This window comes from Panthera leo, chromosome E3 (assembly GCF_018350215.1).
Source record: "Panthera leo isolate Ple1 chromosome E3, P.leo_Ple1_pat1.1, whole genome shotgun sequence".
Classification (NCBI taxonomy): Eukaryota; Metazoa; Chordata; class Mammalia; order Carnivora; family Felidae; genus Panthera; species Panthera leo.
The window spans coordinates 16,424,278-16,438,063 of record NC_056694.1 but is presented as its reverse complement, the minus strand read 5'-3'; the positions used below and the strand labels follow the sequence as shown (position 1 = coordinate 16,438,063).

Below are 13,786 nucleotides of genomic sequence, written 5' to 3'. Positions count from 1 at the left end.
CACCATGGTGGGGCCCTGCCTCTGCAGCGTCTGTTAGGAAAGTGTCCTCAAGAGCGCGGGAGGGAGGCTTAAGGCCTCTTAGCCAGGCCTCGTCCAATGTTACTGATGCCTAGTTTCACCCTCAGCTCAAAGTAAGTACCATGTCCTTATTCTCAGGAAGCACCACTTTAAAATTTCTTTGCATTTCTTATTGAAACTACCCATAGGATCCATCTTTAGGGCCAAGATGCCCTGCACCCACAACAACTATCGTCATTTGGCCAATTTCTCAATCTGGCTGAGACTAAGTCACCCTCCTGTCTCAAATCCTTTCACTGCCTTGATAGAAATGACTTGTACAGCCTAACAGTGTTACTATCACTTTAACAAGGCCAAAAAAAAGTCATTCCTTCCATGAACAGACAGTCCACAGTAAAAGACATATAAATGGCCCTTCAACATATAAAAATGATCTTGGGGCACCTGGGTGGCTCAGTGGGCTAAGCAAGTGTCCGAATCCTGATTTCAGCTCAGGTCATGATCTCACGGTTCAAGGGTTTGAGCCCCACATCGGGTTCTGCGCTGACAGCATGGAGCCTGCTTGAGATTCTCTCTCTTTCTCCCTCTCTCCCTCTGCCCCTCCCTGCTTGCAAGCAAGTGAACTCTCGCTCCCTCTCTCTCTCTCTCAAAATAAACATTTAAAAAATATATTTAAAAAATAATCATAATGATCTTCAACTTCACCCAAAAATAAGAGGAATCTAAAATAAAATTTACTGTAAGATACCATTTTTCATGGATCAGATTAACACAGATGAAAAGTTTCATAATACACTGTGTTGGTGAGGATGTTGGGAAATAAGCACTTTCATATACTACCGGAGAGAAGGAACACTGGAACTCTCATGTTAAGAATGAATCCCTATGTTACACTGCTGGCTTTGAAATGGAGAAGGGGTCATCTTCCATGGAATGTAGGTGGTTTCTAGAAGGTAGACAAGAAAAGGAAATAGACTCTCCCCTATGGTCTCCAAAAGAAACGGCCCTGATGACACTTTGATGTTAGCCTAGTAAGACCCATGTTTGACTTCTGACCTTCAGAACTGTAAGATAATAAATTTGTATTGTTTAAAAAAAAAAAAAAAAGAATGAATCCCTAAAACCCCAGGCCTCTCAGCTGATGAGGGAATAGTGAGAAGGGAGGGGGTCACTTGCCTCTGTTAATTTCGGGGGCCTTCCTCTCCTTAGACAGTCTTACAAAATGCTGGATGTAAGGGTCATGCGAGTAGCCAATGTTTACTGCAAACCTGGAAGGGATAAAAAGGAGGCAGGTGAGTAGACGTCAGTAGATTCAGGTTCTCAGGAACCAGGTCAAGGAGGAAAACCATCTACTTCACAAGGCCAACACACTCCCATTTAGCACTCCGTTACAAATGTAAACAGACTCAGCCATCCGCCCAGTGCTCACTTACACTCCTCTCACCCTTCCCACGGCGGCCATGTGTCACCTCTCTTTATTCTGACTGCTAATTCCTTTCCCAGGACCCTGGAGAGCATATCACCTCACCTCATACCTCACCCAGAAGACGTGCAACCGTTTATTCACTCGGCAAACTCACTGGCCAGAACTATTCAGACAACCCTACTCAACCAGAAGTTCTGGGTCCACAGGAAAGATCTAGAATTGTTTTGTAAAACTCGATAATGACTCCCTAAGTATTTCCCCCAGCTCTGTCATTTCACGTCCCTTAAGGAGTAAAAGGAAAAACCAGGAACAAATAAACAGAACAGCTACAACCTAGAAAATGCCGTTGTAGCTTACCCTCTGGCATGCACTACAACCTGGAAAATGCTACAGTAACCTAACCTCTCCCCAGGCCACACGACAGGGAATCAAAGTTCTAGTGTTCTAAGCCAGGGATCTGAAACCCCAATGACCACTTAAGGTCTTCTGGCAACCATGAGTGGAACCAGCCTTCGGACAAGGACATGTAATGGAAGAAACCTGGATCCTTAAGGCTGAGCCACTGTGGGCCTGCACCCCGCTCTACCTCTCAACAGACATTTTGAGAGTTTCTAAATGTCTTTATCGCTTAAACCGAACAGAGTCAGGCTTCTGTCACCTGCTACACCCTGAAGCATCCTAAGTGATATCCTGAGTGTATGAGCTCATTTCCGTGTTTCTTGATGAACAAGCTGAGGGGGAAGGGGTGAGTGACTGTTACCCAGCTAGAGTCTGAGCTCCCAGAGGCAGATATGAGATCTTCTCTTTACGTCCACTGACAAGGCTTACCGCTGCCTTGACTGTGGTCGCTGCTAATCCTGTACAAACCTATCCCCCCCAGTCTCTCTCATGTCCACGTTCACACATCCGCGTGCGCGCGCACACACACACACACACACACACACACACACACACACACAAGGAAGCACATACTTTTGGCTTCTCGAGGCAGCAAGTCAGCACGGAAATGCACAAAGTACTCATTAAGGGACACGATTTGCTACGGGCCCCGACTGTCCAAGTTTTACAAGGGTGAACAGGCTCGGCTGTCTAAAACGGTGCTTTTCAAACGATGAATTATGACCCATCCGTATAATAAAATCAGTGTAGTAGTTTGCAAGTCTCCATCTGTGAAAATGCAGTCGAATAGAGTGAAATAGACAATATCAGTATGTATTCCACACTGTAAGAGTTAAGACGGTTTTGTGAAGCTTTGGTTGAAGTGGGTGTTTGGGGTAAAATGCAATGAAAAGTCTGTTCTCCGAACACACAAAATAGACTCTTAAACACAGAGAACAAGGTGGTGGTTGCCAGAGGGGGCGGGGGGATGGACAAAATAGGCAAAGAGGGCTTAGGAGGTACAAACTTCCAGTCATATAAGTAACGCACAAAGATGAAAAGTGGAGTATAGGGAATCCAGTCAATAATACTGTTAAAACAGTACGGTGACAGATGTGACGACACCTAACCGTGGTGAGTGCTGAGTAATATGTAGATTTGTCAAATCACTATGTTGCACGCCTGAAATTAATGTAACATTGTATGTCAACTATACTTCGATAAGTAAAAAAAGAGAGAAGAGGGTGTTCTCCCTGTTGGCGGATTTGAGGAGCACCGGCCTCAAAGGAATCACCTGGTGCCATCTAGTGGTAAAGGCCGTGTCTGCAGTCCAAGAACCACAGACGAGTGATGCGAACATCAAACATGGACGTAAGGGTTGGAGGGGGCCTTGGAACTGACCTGGTCAACCCTGACATCCGATGCCAGAATCCTTCAACAACACCAAGCCACTGCCTGACTACGCACCACAAAGAAGGCACTCACTCCAATGCCCAGCAGCCCTACCTGCTGAAAAGCTGATCGAGTTGCCCCCCTCCACAAGCTCTGCGTTGGACTTACTACCGCCCTCCTCTGGATGACAACGAGCCGTTTCCCCTCCTCTCAACCGTATCCTCGGTCAAGTTAATACTATTGATTCCATCAAGCCATCTTTGGTGAGTGTCTGCTAAGTGCCAGCCATTGGGGACACACTAGTGAACCAGACACAAAGATAAGGAAGGGCTTGTGACAGATGAAGGACAACAGCATGGAGGACGGACGGACCTACGTTAGAGAATGTGAGAGGGAAAGCCTCTCTGAAAAGGGAATGGGCTGAGTTGGGTGCTTACAGAACTGGAGAAAGCTGTGCAAAAGGCGTTCTAGACAGGAGGAAGAGCAGACGGAAATGCTCTGGACAGGAACCGCCTTGGAATGTTCCAGGAACAGAAAGTCGGTAGGGAGGCTGGAGAACAGCGGGGAAACAGGAGAAACTAGAGAGGCGGGTGGTGGGAGCCAGGGAGAGACCTCTGCAGCCACGTGCAGCGGCCCCAAACCACGGGGAGGTGCACAAACGTAACAGGTGGGGACAGAACACAAACGTATCCGGTCACGAGTCCTTACGACTCCCACTTTCTAATGTCTCCAACATGCGTCTCCTTCTGGTCTCCAGATCTAGAAGACTGCCAGTGGTTTCTGGGAGGAAAAGGATGTCACTGATCTGCCCTTCAGAGTGGCTAACACGAGAAGATTTACAGAGCACTGCTAAGAAGAGCACGGGTCAAAGAACTAGCGGGCACTGCTGATGGGGAGTTCCAAAGGGAGATGGGCAACCCGTTTCAGAGCTTAGAATTCTGTCACCCCTGGGAGCCCAGCTGAACATGGTGGATCCACACAAGGAAACACTAACCGGTCATCTCAGATATGAGCTAGAAGGATCAGCCATGCGTGAAGGGAAAAATGTTAGGCCAAAAACCGATGTAGCCAATGTGCCCGTGAACACATGTATGTGCGTATGTGCGTATCTGCAGACAAGTACTAGGGAACTGGCGATTTCTGGTGTGTGTGTGTGTGTGTGTGTGTGTGTGTGTGTGTGTGTGTTTTAATTTATCTCTATGTTTTAAACTTTTTCTCCATGAACTATATGCCATATTTCATCTAAGACATTATCAATTATAAGACTGAAAAAAGAAAGAAGAAACACTGCCAGTTAGTTAATGTTTTTCTTATTGCTTACAATTTTAATTATGTGCTTGTTGGAAAAAGCCCGTTTGTTTGTTTAATTAGTTTTCAAGTAGGTTCTGTGTGCAACGTGGGCCTGAGCTCACAACCACATCCAGAGCTGCATGCTCTGTTGACTGAGCCACCAGACGCTCCTGCAAAAGCCCTTTTGTGCTTATTTAAACGGATTATTACTGGGACCTTATGAAGATAAAAAGCTTCTGCACAGCAAAGGAAACAACCAACAAAACTAAAAGGCAACCAACGGAATGGGAAAAGATATTTGCAAATGACACATCGGACAAAGGGCTAGTATCCAAAATCTATAAAGAGCTCATCAAACTCCACACCCGAAAAACAAATAACCCAGTGAAGAAATGGGCAGAAAACATGAATAGACACTTCTCTAAAGAAGACATCCGGATGGCCAACAGGCACATGAAAAGATGTTCAACGTCGCTCCTTATCAGGGAAATACAAATCAAAACCACACTAAGATACCACCTCACGCCAGTCAGAGTGGCCAAAATGAAGAAATCAGGAGACTATAGATGCTGGAGAGGATGTGGAGAAACAGGAACCCTCTTGCACTGTTGGTGGGAATGCAAATTGGTGCAGCCGCTCTGGAAAGCAGTGTGGAGGTTCCTCAGAAAATTAAAAATAGACCTACCCTATGACCCAGCAATAGCACTGCTAGGAATTTATCCAAGGGATACAGGAGTACTGATGCATAGGGGCACCTGTACCCCAATGTTTATAGCGGCACTCTCAACAATAGCCAAATTATGGAAAGAGCCTAAATGTCCATCAACTGATGAATGGATAAAGAAATTGTGGTTTATATACACAATGGAATACTACGTGGCAATGAGAAAAAATGAAATATGGCCTTTTGTAGCAACATGGATGGAACTGGAGAGTGTGATGCTAAGTGAAATAAGCCATACAGAGAAAGACAGATACCATATGGTTTCACTCTTATGTGGATCCTGAGAAACATAACAGAAACCCATGGGGGAGGGGAAGGAAAAAAAAAAAAAAAGAGGTTAGAGTGGGAGAGAGCCAAAGCATTAGAGACTGTTAAAAACTGAGAACAAACTGAGGGTTGATGGGGGGTGGGAGGGAGGGCAGGGTGGGTGATGGGTATTGAGGAGGGCACCTTTTGGGATGAGCACTGAGTGTTGTATGGAAACCAATTTGACAGTAAATTTCATATATTAAAAAAAAAAAAAAAAAAAAAAAAAAGAAATTTCAAGACAACTTCAACAAGCTATAACCAATATATCTACCTACTTATCTGTATAAAGCTGTATGAAAAAAAAATAATAAAAAAATAAATAAACGGATTAAAAGGAAATGGATGAATGCAGTAAGAGGGTTAAGTCTTCCCTTCTGGGGTATCTGTGAGTTTCCACACAATATTGACCTTCGGGCCGCCAAGGGCATTGGCAAGGCTGCATCCCCAAGAGATCACCATCATCCTCTCCAAGATTTCCTTCCACGCTACCGACCCTCCAGGTGCAGGTTTTGTTACTGAGCCTTGCTTGATCTCATCAGGAGGTATCCATGGATGGTTCTCCAACAGCATCAGGATTTGTGCTCCTTCTGCAAATGGCCCTTAAAAGGCACGTGGGCAGAAGCACCCAAGAGCTGACGGTGTAGTCATCCGGCCCTGCCGCAAGCAACAATGACCACATCCACTCGCACAGGTAATGACAACTCTAACACGACTTGGCAGTGACTGCAGGACACATCGAGAATAAATCACAGCTGATGGCAAAGACGTAAGAACGTGTGTCACAGCATGGATCAAATACAGTGTTGCCTTCACCACATGAGCAACAGTGAGCTTAGATATCATAAGCAAAGTAAAAGGCAAATATTAAGCGATGAAAAGTACCTGTGACATCACATAGTAACATCCTTAAAACATAAAGAACTTACGAATCAGTAAGGAAAAAAATCCTAATATCCCCGAAGAAAGGCCAAAAATGGGCAGATCACCAAAGAGCCAAGTGATCACTGAATATACAAAATAAAGAAACCAAAAAATGCAAAATGAAAGCAGAAACAGCAAGCAGTAAATCTGCTATCAAATCAGCAACAAAAGCGTTTAATAGAACCTGGCTTTGGTGAGGATGAGAAAGAGGGCAGCTGAGCCGCCAGAACTGTAAACTGTCACTGCCATGCCACGAGGCACTTCGGCTGCTGGTACTCAAAGCTGAAGAGTTATATTTACGCGATGCCCAAACAATCCCACTTCTAGGATTTTACCCTAAGGAAATAGTCAAGAATGAACACAAAAAGGTTTCGGTAAGAACACTGAACCTGGGGTTACGGTATCAGGTGAACAAAGCAAGCTACAAAATTCTACGTACAGAATGTTCCCAATTCTGTTAGATGAATGCGTACATTCACGTACACGTGAATATACATACATGTACAGTATACATATCAAGACTTCCCAGAGTAGGCACCAAAAGGTGAACAGTGGTCGCCTCTACACTGACGCTGTGCACCTAGCGCTGCTGTCTGTCTGCCCCCACCACAGTCCTCTGTTGCCCAAACCCAGAAAATATCCCCTCTCTTTGTGTATCCTGACTTTGTTTAAAACCCAAAGAATCAAAAATCTCAGATTTGGGAAGACCTATTTCGCAGTCTTCGGTCAATCCCTCTTGCTTTTGAAATTTTCATGACATTCACGTACCACCTGTTCAGTGTAACATTTCTTTAAATCAACTCGCTTTTTTTTAGTACTCGGATCTGACGTGCTACCTGGGATTTTCTTCTAACACACGCTATAATAAATACCTACCTATTAAAATTTCATGTGTGCCACCTAAAGTCATTTCACATTCCTTCCATTCCTTCCGTGGGAAACACTGATCTGGGCCGACCGCCTACTCACTCGAGAGCATTTGCTGACTCTGCCCTATAGGCATGAGTACCACCTGCAACAGGAAAGGGGTGACATGCTCACCGCCAGGGATTTCTTCACCTGAAGGAAAGGGCAGGGGCCCTCCGCGCTCTCCCAGCCAGTGAGGATCAAGGCCAGGTTCATTTTACTTCTATCAACCCTCCTGAGAGCTGACTACAATGCCAGGCATCATTGCAAATGCTTGACCGATAGGAACGGAACGCCTACAACCCTCATAATGACCCCCCGTGGAAGGCACTGCTTTACACACTGAGGTGAAGGTCGGTCCCTCAAGCTGCAGAACCCTGTAGAAAATTTCATTCTAGGGGTGCCTGGGTGGCTCAGTCGGTTAAGTGGCCGACTTCGGCTCAGGTCATGATCTCACGGTCCGTGAGTTCAAGCCCCACGTCGGGCTCTGTGCTGACAGCTCAGAGCCTGGAGCCTGTTTCAGATTCTGTGCCTCCTTCTCTCTCTGACCCTCCCCTGTTCATGCTCTGTCTTTGTCTCAAAAATAAATAAACATTAAAACAATTAAAAAAAAAAAAGAAAATTTCATTCTATTGCTTTTCCACCTATTTACCCACCTGGATTTGGATCCCTCCCCCGACACTTCAGTTGCTTAAATGATATCTGTGTCTGTGTGTATATGTGTGTGTTTACATGGTCGTGTGTGTGTATATATGTACACACACACACACATATATATGTACATTAAACATATATATGTAACGTATGCACACATACACATACATACAATGTACTTAAATGCAATTGCAAAAATCAATCCGATACTCTTAGCATCAATTTTTAAGTTTGAAATTTGAACTACCTACTGCATACTAGCCTAAGATACTGCTCTACCTCTTATTGTTAATTTTATTGTTCTTTTTTTTAGTCTCATTTTTTTTTTTGTTTCTATTTCTTGGTAGTTTTATTCTTGGTTATACATGGAAGGCAGGAAGCAAAGTCTTAAGGGCAACAGACTTTGTACCTAAACAGACTTCCAGTTTGTTTCCTTTCTTGTGAGCTCTGTTGCTTTCTTAAGTAGATCCGCAAGGCCTTAAGTGTTGAATCACCTAAAAAAAAAACAAAACAAAACTGAGCCTCAATAAACTCACACGCTATCGTTTCTTCCCAACAGAGGCTACTGGTATTGCCTTTTGGCTTCAGCTAACACCCAATTACTTTACAAGGGTTAATATGTCCTAAAATCTACTGCCTCCACTGTAAGTACTCATTGACTAGTGGGCAAGGCATTTATGAAAAAGGAACCAACATTCACAAGAGGGTGAGTTAAGCAGGAGAAGTCAATCAGAAAGTTCCCATGGTACAATGTCTCCTATCTGACTTAAGCAAACAAAAAACCCAGTTAATACAGAATATAGTAACAGGATGTCATGGGCCTGAATAATGCGAAAGTTCTTTTGGAAAAAATAAAACATTTAAGCACATGTAGTCTGAATATTTTCTCCCAGTCTGTCTTGCCTGTTCATTTTCTCAGTGCATCCATTTTTCCTTTGTAATTAGTGCTTTTTTTTTGTTCTGTATCCAAAACATTTGCCTACCTCAAGGTTGTCAACATATGCTTTCATGGTTTCATCTAAAAGATTTATGGTTCTAGCTGTTATATTTCAGTTTATGATCCATCCCAAATTCATGTGTACAGAACGAGGTAGGGGCTACGGTCCATTTTGTTTCCACTTGAATTTCCACTTTACCCAGAATTATTCATTAAAAAGACGTCCCTTTCGCCCACTGAATTGGCTTGACAATCTAGGTGAAGATCAACCAACAGTCCTTGTGTTTGGTCTATTTCTTGGACTCTTTATTCTGTGTCACTGATCTATCTCTATGCCAAAGACTTTGATTGCTGTGGCTTTACTGCAAGTCTTCAAATTAAGCAGTATTAAGCAGTTTAAGTGCTTCAACTCTGCTCTTCGTTTGAAGACTTTTTTGGCTATTCAAGACCCTTCACGTTTCCATATACATTTTCGAAACAATCTGTTAATTTCTTCTAAAAAAAAAAGATGGCTAGGATTTTGACGGTGATTGCACTGATTCCACGGATCAAGTCAAGGAGAACAGGCATCTCAAAACATCAAATCTTCCAATGCATGAACAAAGCGTATCTCCCATTTATTTCAGTCTCCTTGAATTCCTCTCAACAATGTTTTACGGTTTTCTGTGTAAAGTTGTTTTGCGTCTTTCATTATATTTATTCCTACCCACTTTAGGTTTTTGGATGCTATTGTCAATATTTTCAATTTTAATTTTCCTACCCATGTATGTATACATACAATATATCTATCTGACAAAGAATTCCTATCCAGAATATAGAATAAACTCCAATGAGTCAAAACCAAAAACCATTAACAACAAAAATGGGCAAAAGACTTGAACAGACAGTTCACGAAAGATGTAGGAATGTCCAATAAGCACACAAAAAGATGCCTAAGATCACTAGTCACCAGGGAAGTGCAATTTAAAACCATACTGAGATGCTCTTTCACCCTCACTGACAATACAGAATGTTAACAAGGATGTTGAGCAACTGGAGTTTCAATATATTGCTGGTGGGAAGTGTAAAGCGATAAACCACTTTGGAAATTAGTCTAGCAGTTAAATATATACCCACCCTGTGACTAAGCAATTCTATTCCTAGACATTTATTTGAGAGAAATTGAAGACTTGTATGAGAATGTCCCTTGTAGCCTATTCACAATGACCAAAAACTTCGATACAACTCAAATGTCCTATCATTGGAGAACACACGAACAAATCATGGTGTATTCATACATGTATAGGAACAAACTACACTGACAAAGACTCTTTCCTTGACCAAACTCTAGCCAGGTTCCTCGAGCCCTCTTCTCCACTAGGCTTCAACCTTGACTTACTGTATAGAGACTCGAACAAACACTAATGTAGACTTTAACAGCTCAAGGCTCCACCCCTAGGATGATTCCGGTACCCCTTAGTGCCTGCCCGAGAAAACTCAAGGCTGCCAAAAGCACCCATTGTTTCTTCTAGCCAACACTGAAAGATCAGGTCCCTGTCTCCCAGTGAGCAAATCCAGGTGGTTTCACATGAACCAATACCTTTCCTGGCTTTTGTAATTTTTTACTTCTGATTTCATTCACCCCCAACTTTCCTCCCTCATTCTCTCTTTAAAATCTCCTCTGTACAAACTGAAGTTGAGTTTCATTCACTCTGGACTCTTTTCCTTATTGGAATAGTTAATTACTGATTAAACTCTGTCCTCATCACGTGAACTAGTATCTAGCTTTATCTTTAAAAAAATTTTTTTAATGTTTATTTATTTTGAGAGACTGTGTGTGTGCATGGATGCACACGCAGAGAAGGAGCAGGGGGTGGGGGGGAGGGAGAGAGAGAGAGAGAGAGAGAGAGAGAGAGAGAGAGAGAATCCTAAGCAGGCTCTGCACTGTCAATGCAGAGCCAGACATGGGGCTCAATCCCACAAACCGTGAGATCATGCCCTGAGCCGGAATCAAGAGACAGATGGTCAAGTGACCAAGCCACCCAGGCGCCCCTGGCTTTATCTTTGATAACGCAAACAACATGGATGAATCTCAAGGAACACAGTTGAGTGAAAGAAGACAAAATAATACATACTGTATGACCCCATTTCTATGACATTCGAAAACAGGGAGATCTAATCTACCACAGATTTCGAAACCAGAAAATGACTGGTGAGGGTAAGGAGACTAATTAGAAACATATAACAAGGGAAGTTTCTAGAGTTTCAGATATATTTTATATCTTGTTTTGGGCGGTGGTACACAGATATACCGTGTACGTTGACTCTTGAACAACACAGGGGTTGGGGTGTCAACCTCCTGTGCAATCAAAACTTTGAGTATAACTTTCGATTCCCCAAAAACGTAACTACAAATTGACTACTGTTGACCAGAAGTCTTAACAGTTGATTAACATGTATTTTGTACGTTAGATTTATTATATATTGTATTCTTTCAATAAAGTAGGCTAAAGAAAATATGAAGAGGGGCACCTGGGTGGCTCAGTTGGTTAAGTGTCTGACTTTAGCTCAGGTCACGATCTCATAGTTCATGGATACGAGCCCTGCATTGGGCATTCTGCGGTCAGTGCGGAACCCACTTTGGATCCTCTTTCTCCCTCATCTGCCTCTCCCTTCCTCGTGCACGCTCTCTCTCTCTCTCTCTCTCTCAAAAATCAATAAGCACTAAAAAAAGAAAATATTAAGAAAATCATAAAGAAAATACGTTTAGAGTACTGTACTGCATTTATCGAAGAAGCCACATATAAGTGCAGTTCAAACCCATGTTGTTCAAGAGTCAACCATATACACTTGTTAAGACTCATGAAACTGAACACTAAAGACCTGAGCATTTTATTTTATAAATCATGACCCTCTCACCCCTGCTCTCCCACCTCCATTTTCTTCCTTCCCCTCTCCCTCTGTCTCTTAAGAATACCTGGGGAAATTCTGAAGAACAAGAAAGATGAGCGATATAGCTGACCCTCTGATGGGGGATATTCCCCATTCAATATCCACTTACCCCTTCCTCCTTACCCCCATTTTGTTTGAGGTATCAATCTGCCCCCTGAGAAATTCTCCCCTCCCACACTTTCTTGCAGCTAGGGGTGAGGTCACCTGCCCAATTCTGGCCAATGAGAAGTATGTAGAAGTCTACAGGGTGGGACTCCCTGAAAACCTATTGCTTTCACAGACTCAAACACATGCTTTGGTTAGTATCGCTTTCTTTTCTTTCTTCCTGGAGTACAGCTGCTCAGATGAACTAAGGAGATTGTGCTAGTCCCTGATACAACCCTGTTTTACCCCAAGCTAGAGGAGCTCTTGGCAAGTCACGACTAACACTTCGCAAGTCAAAATGTTTAGGCATCGAAATGAAAAAAGCAATTCCGACTGGAAGTCAAGGATGATCTACGCATTGCTGTGCTAAAGTATACGTAAGAATTTAGTATGGAAGTGATATTTCAAATCAATGGAGGATACAGACCATCAACGGACAGTGTAGGAACAAAAACCGCTAACTTATAACATACAAAATTATAAAGATAGATGAATGCTCTAAGCAATAGAAGCCAAAACCGTAAAAGTGCTGAAAGAAAAGGCAGTGATTGAAAATGGTCTCATAAAACGTTACCCAAAAGCCCCAAGCCATAAAGTTAGACTGTCAGATTTGGCACCATAAAGATTCAGAATTTCTGCATCATGAAATGTATGGTACAAGCTAAACTTAAAGACAAGCAACAGTTTGAGAGAAAATAATGGAACACATACGTAGGCAAAGGACTACTACCATACATATGACAAGTTCTTACAGACCAATAAAAACATAAATGAAACAAAACCCCAAAAACCCAGTTAGGAAAATGATAAGGAGAAAGGCGTCATGTAAAAAAATATCAGAGATAGTGAAGAACTAAAAATGCTCAGTCTTAGGACGCCAGGGTGCCTCAGGCGGTTGAACGTCTGGCTTCGGCTCAGGTCATGATCTCACAGTTTGTGAGTTCGAGCCCCGCGTCAGGCTCTGTGCTAATAGCACAGGGCCTGCTTCGGATCCTCTCTCTCCCTCTCTCTGCCCCTTCCCCGCTTGCTCTCTCTCTCTCTCTCTCTCTCTCAAAAATAAACATAAAAATTTTTTTAATAAAAATACTCAGTCTTACTAGTGAGTATAATAAAAGTTTTTTAAATAAAATAAAAAATTTTAAGAGGTATTATCCACCTGCCAGCTGACAAACAATTTAAGAGACTGAGAATATTCTGTGTTTAGCATCTCTTTTACCATGAGAACAGAAACGGACACAACCTCTTTCGAGGACCACTTTGCAAAGGCTTCTCCCCTGAAATCCATCTCACTGGAAAACTGAAACGCACATGCAAAGATGTTTATCGCAGCCCTGCTTTAATAGCAAAATCATAGCTACCCAAATGAACAGAAGAACAGTCACATAAACTAAAACCACATTGTGGAATACTGTTCAGCCATTACAACAACAAAAAAAATGGAGACAAAAACTTATATGTACAGTATATTCAAATTAGACTAATGAGTTGGGGAGAAGTATTCACTTTGGCCCTTTAACAAATGAACCATTAAGGGGCACCTGGCTGGCTCAAAGAGTATGTGATGCTTGATCTCAGGGTTGTGAGTTTGAGCTCCACGTTGGGTGTAGAGACTACCTAAAACAAAATCTTGGGGGTGGGGGGGGGAATCTGGGTGGCTCAGTCAGTTAGGCATCCGACTCTTGGTATCAGCTCAGCTCATGATCTCACATTTTGTGAGATCAAGCTCCACATCAGGCTCTGCACTGACAGAGTGGAG

General features: G+C 42.9%; 1 long non-coding RNA gene across 3 annotated transcripts; it reads right to left on the bottom strand.

Moving 5' to 3' along the window:
• Nucleotides 1-1,199: 1,199 nt before the first annotated feature.
• Nucleotides 1,200-13,374, bottom strand: LOC122209875. 3 transcript variants are annotated; one of them, XR_006197809.1, is made up of 5 exons: nt 13,247-13,374; nt 8,428-8,512; nt 5,946-7,470; nt 2,417-2,611; nt 1,200-1,286 (listed from the first exon to the last, which is right to left on the bottom strand). It is a non-coding gene; the product is annotated as an uncharacterized LOC122209875 (long non-coding RNA). The 3 variants fall into 3 exon arrangements; XR_006197810.1 differs by having other exon boundaries at nt 7,335-7,470; XR_006197808.1 differs by lacking the exon at nt 2,417-2,611 and having other exon boundaries at nt 7,335-7,470.
• Between the last annotated feature and the right edge of the window lie 412 nt (nt 13,375-13,786).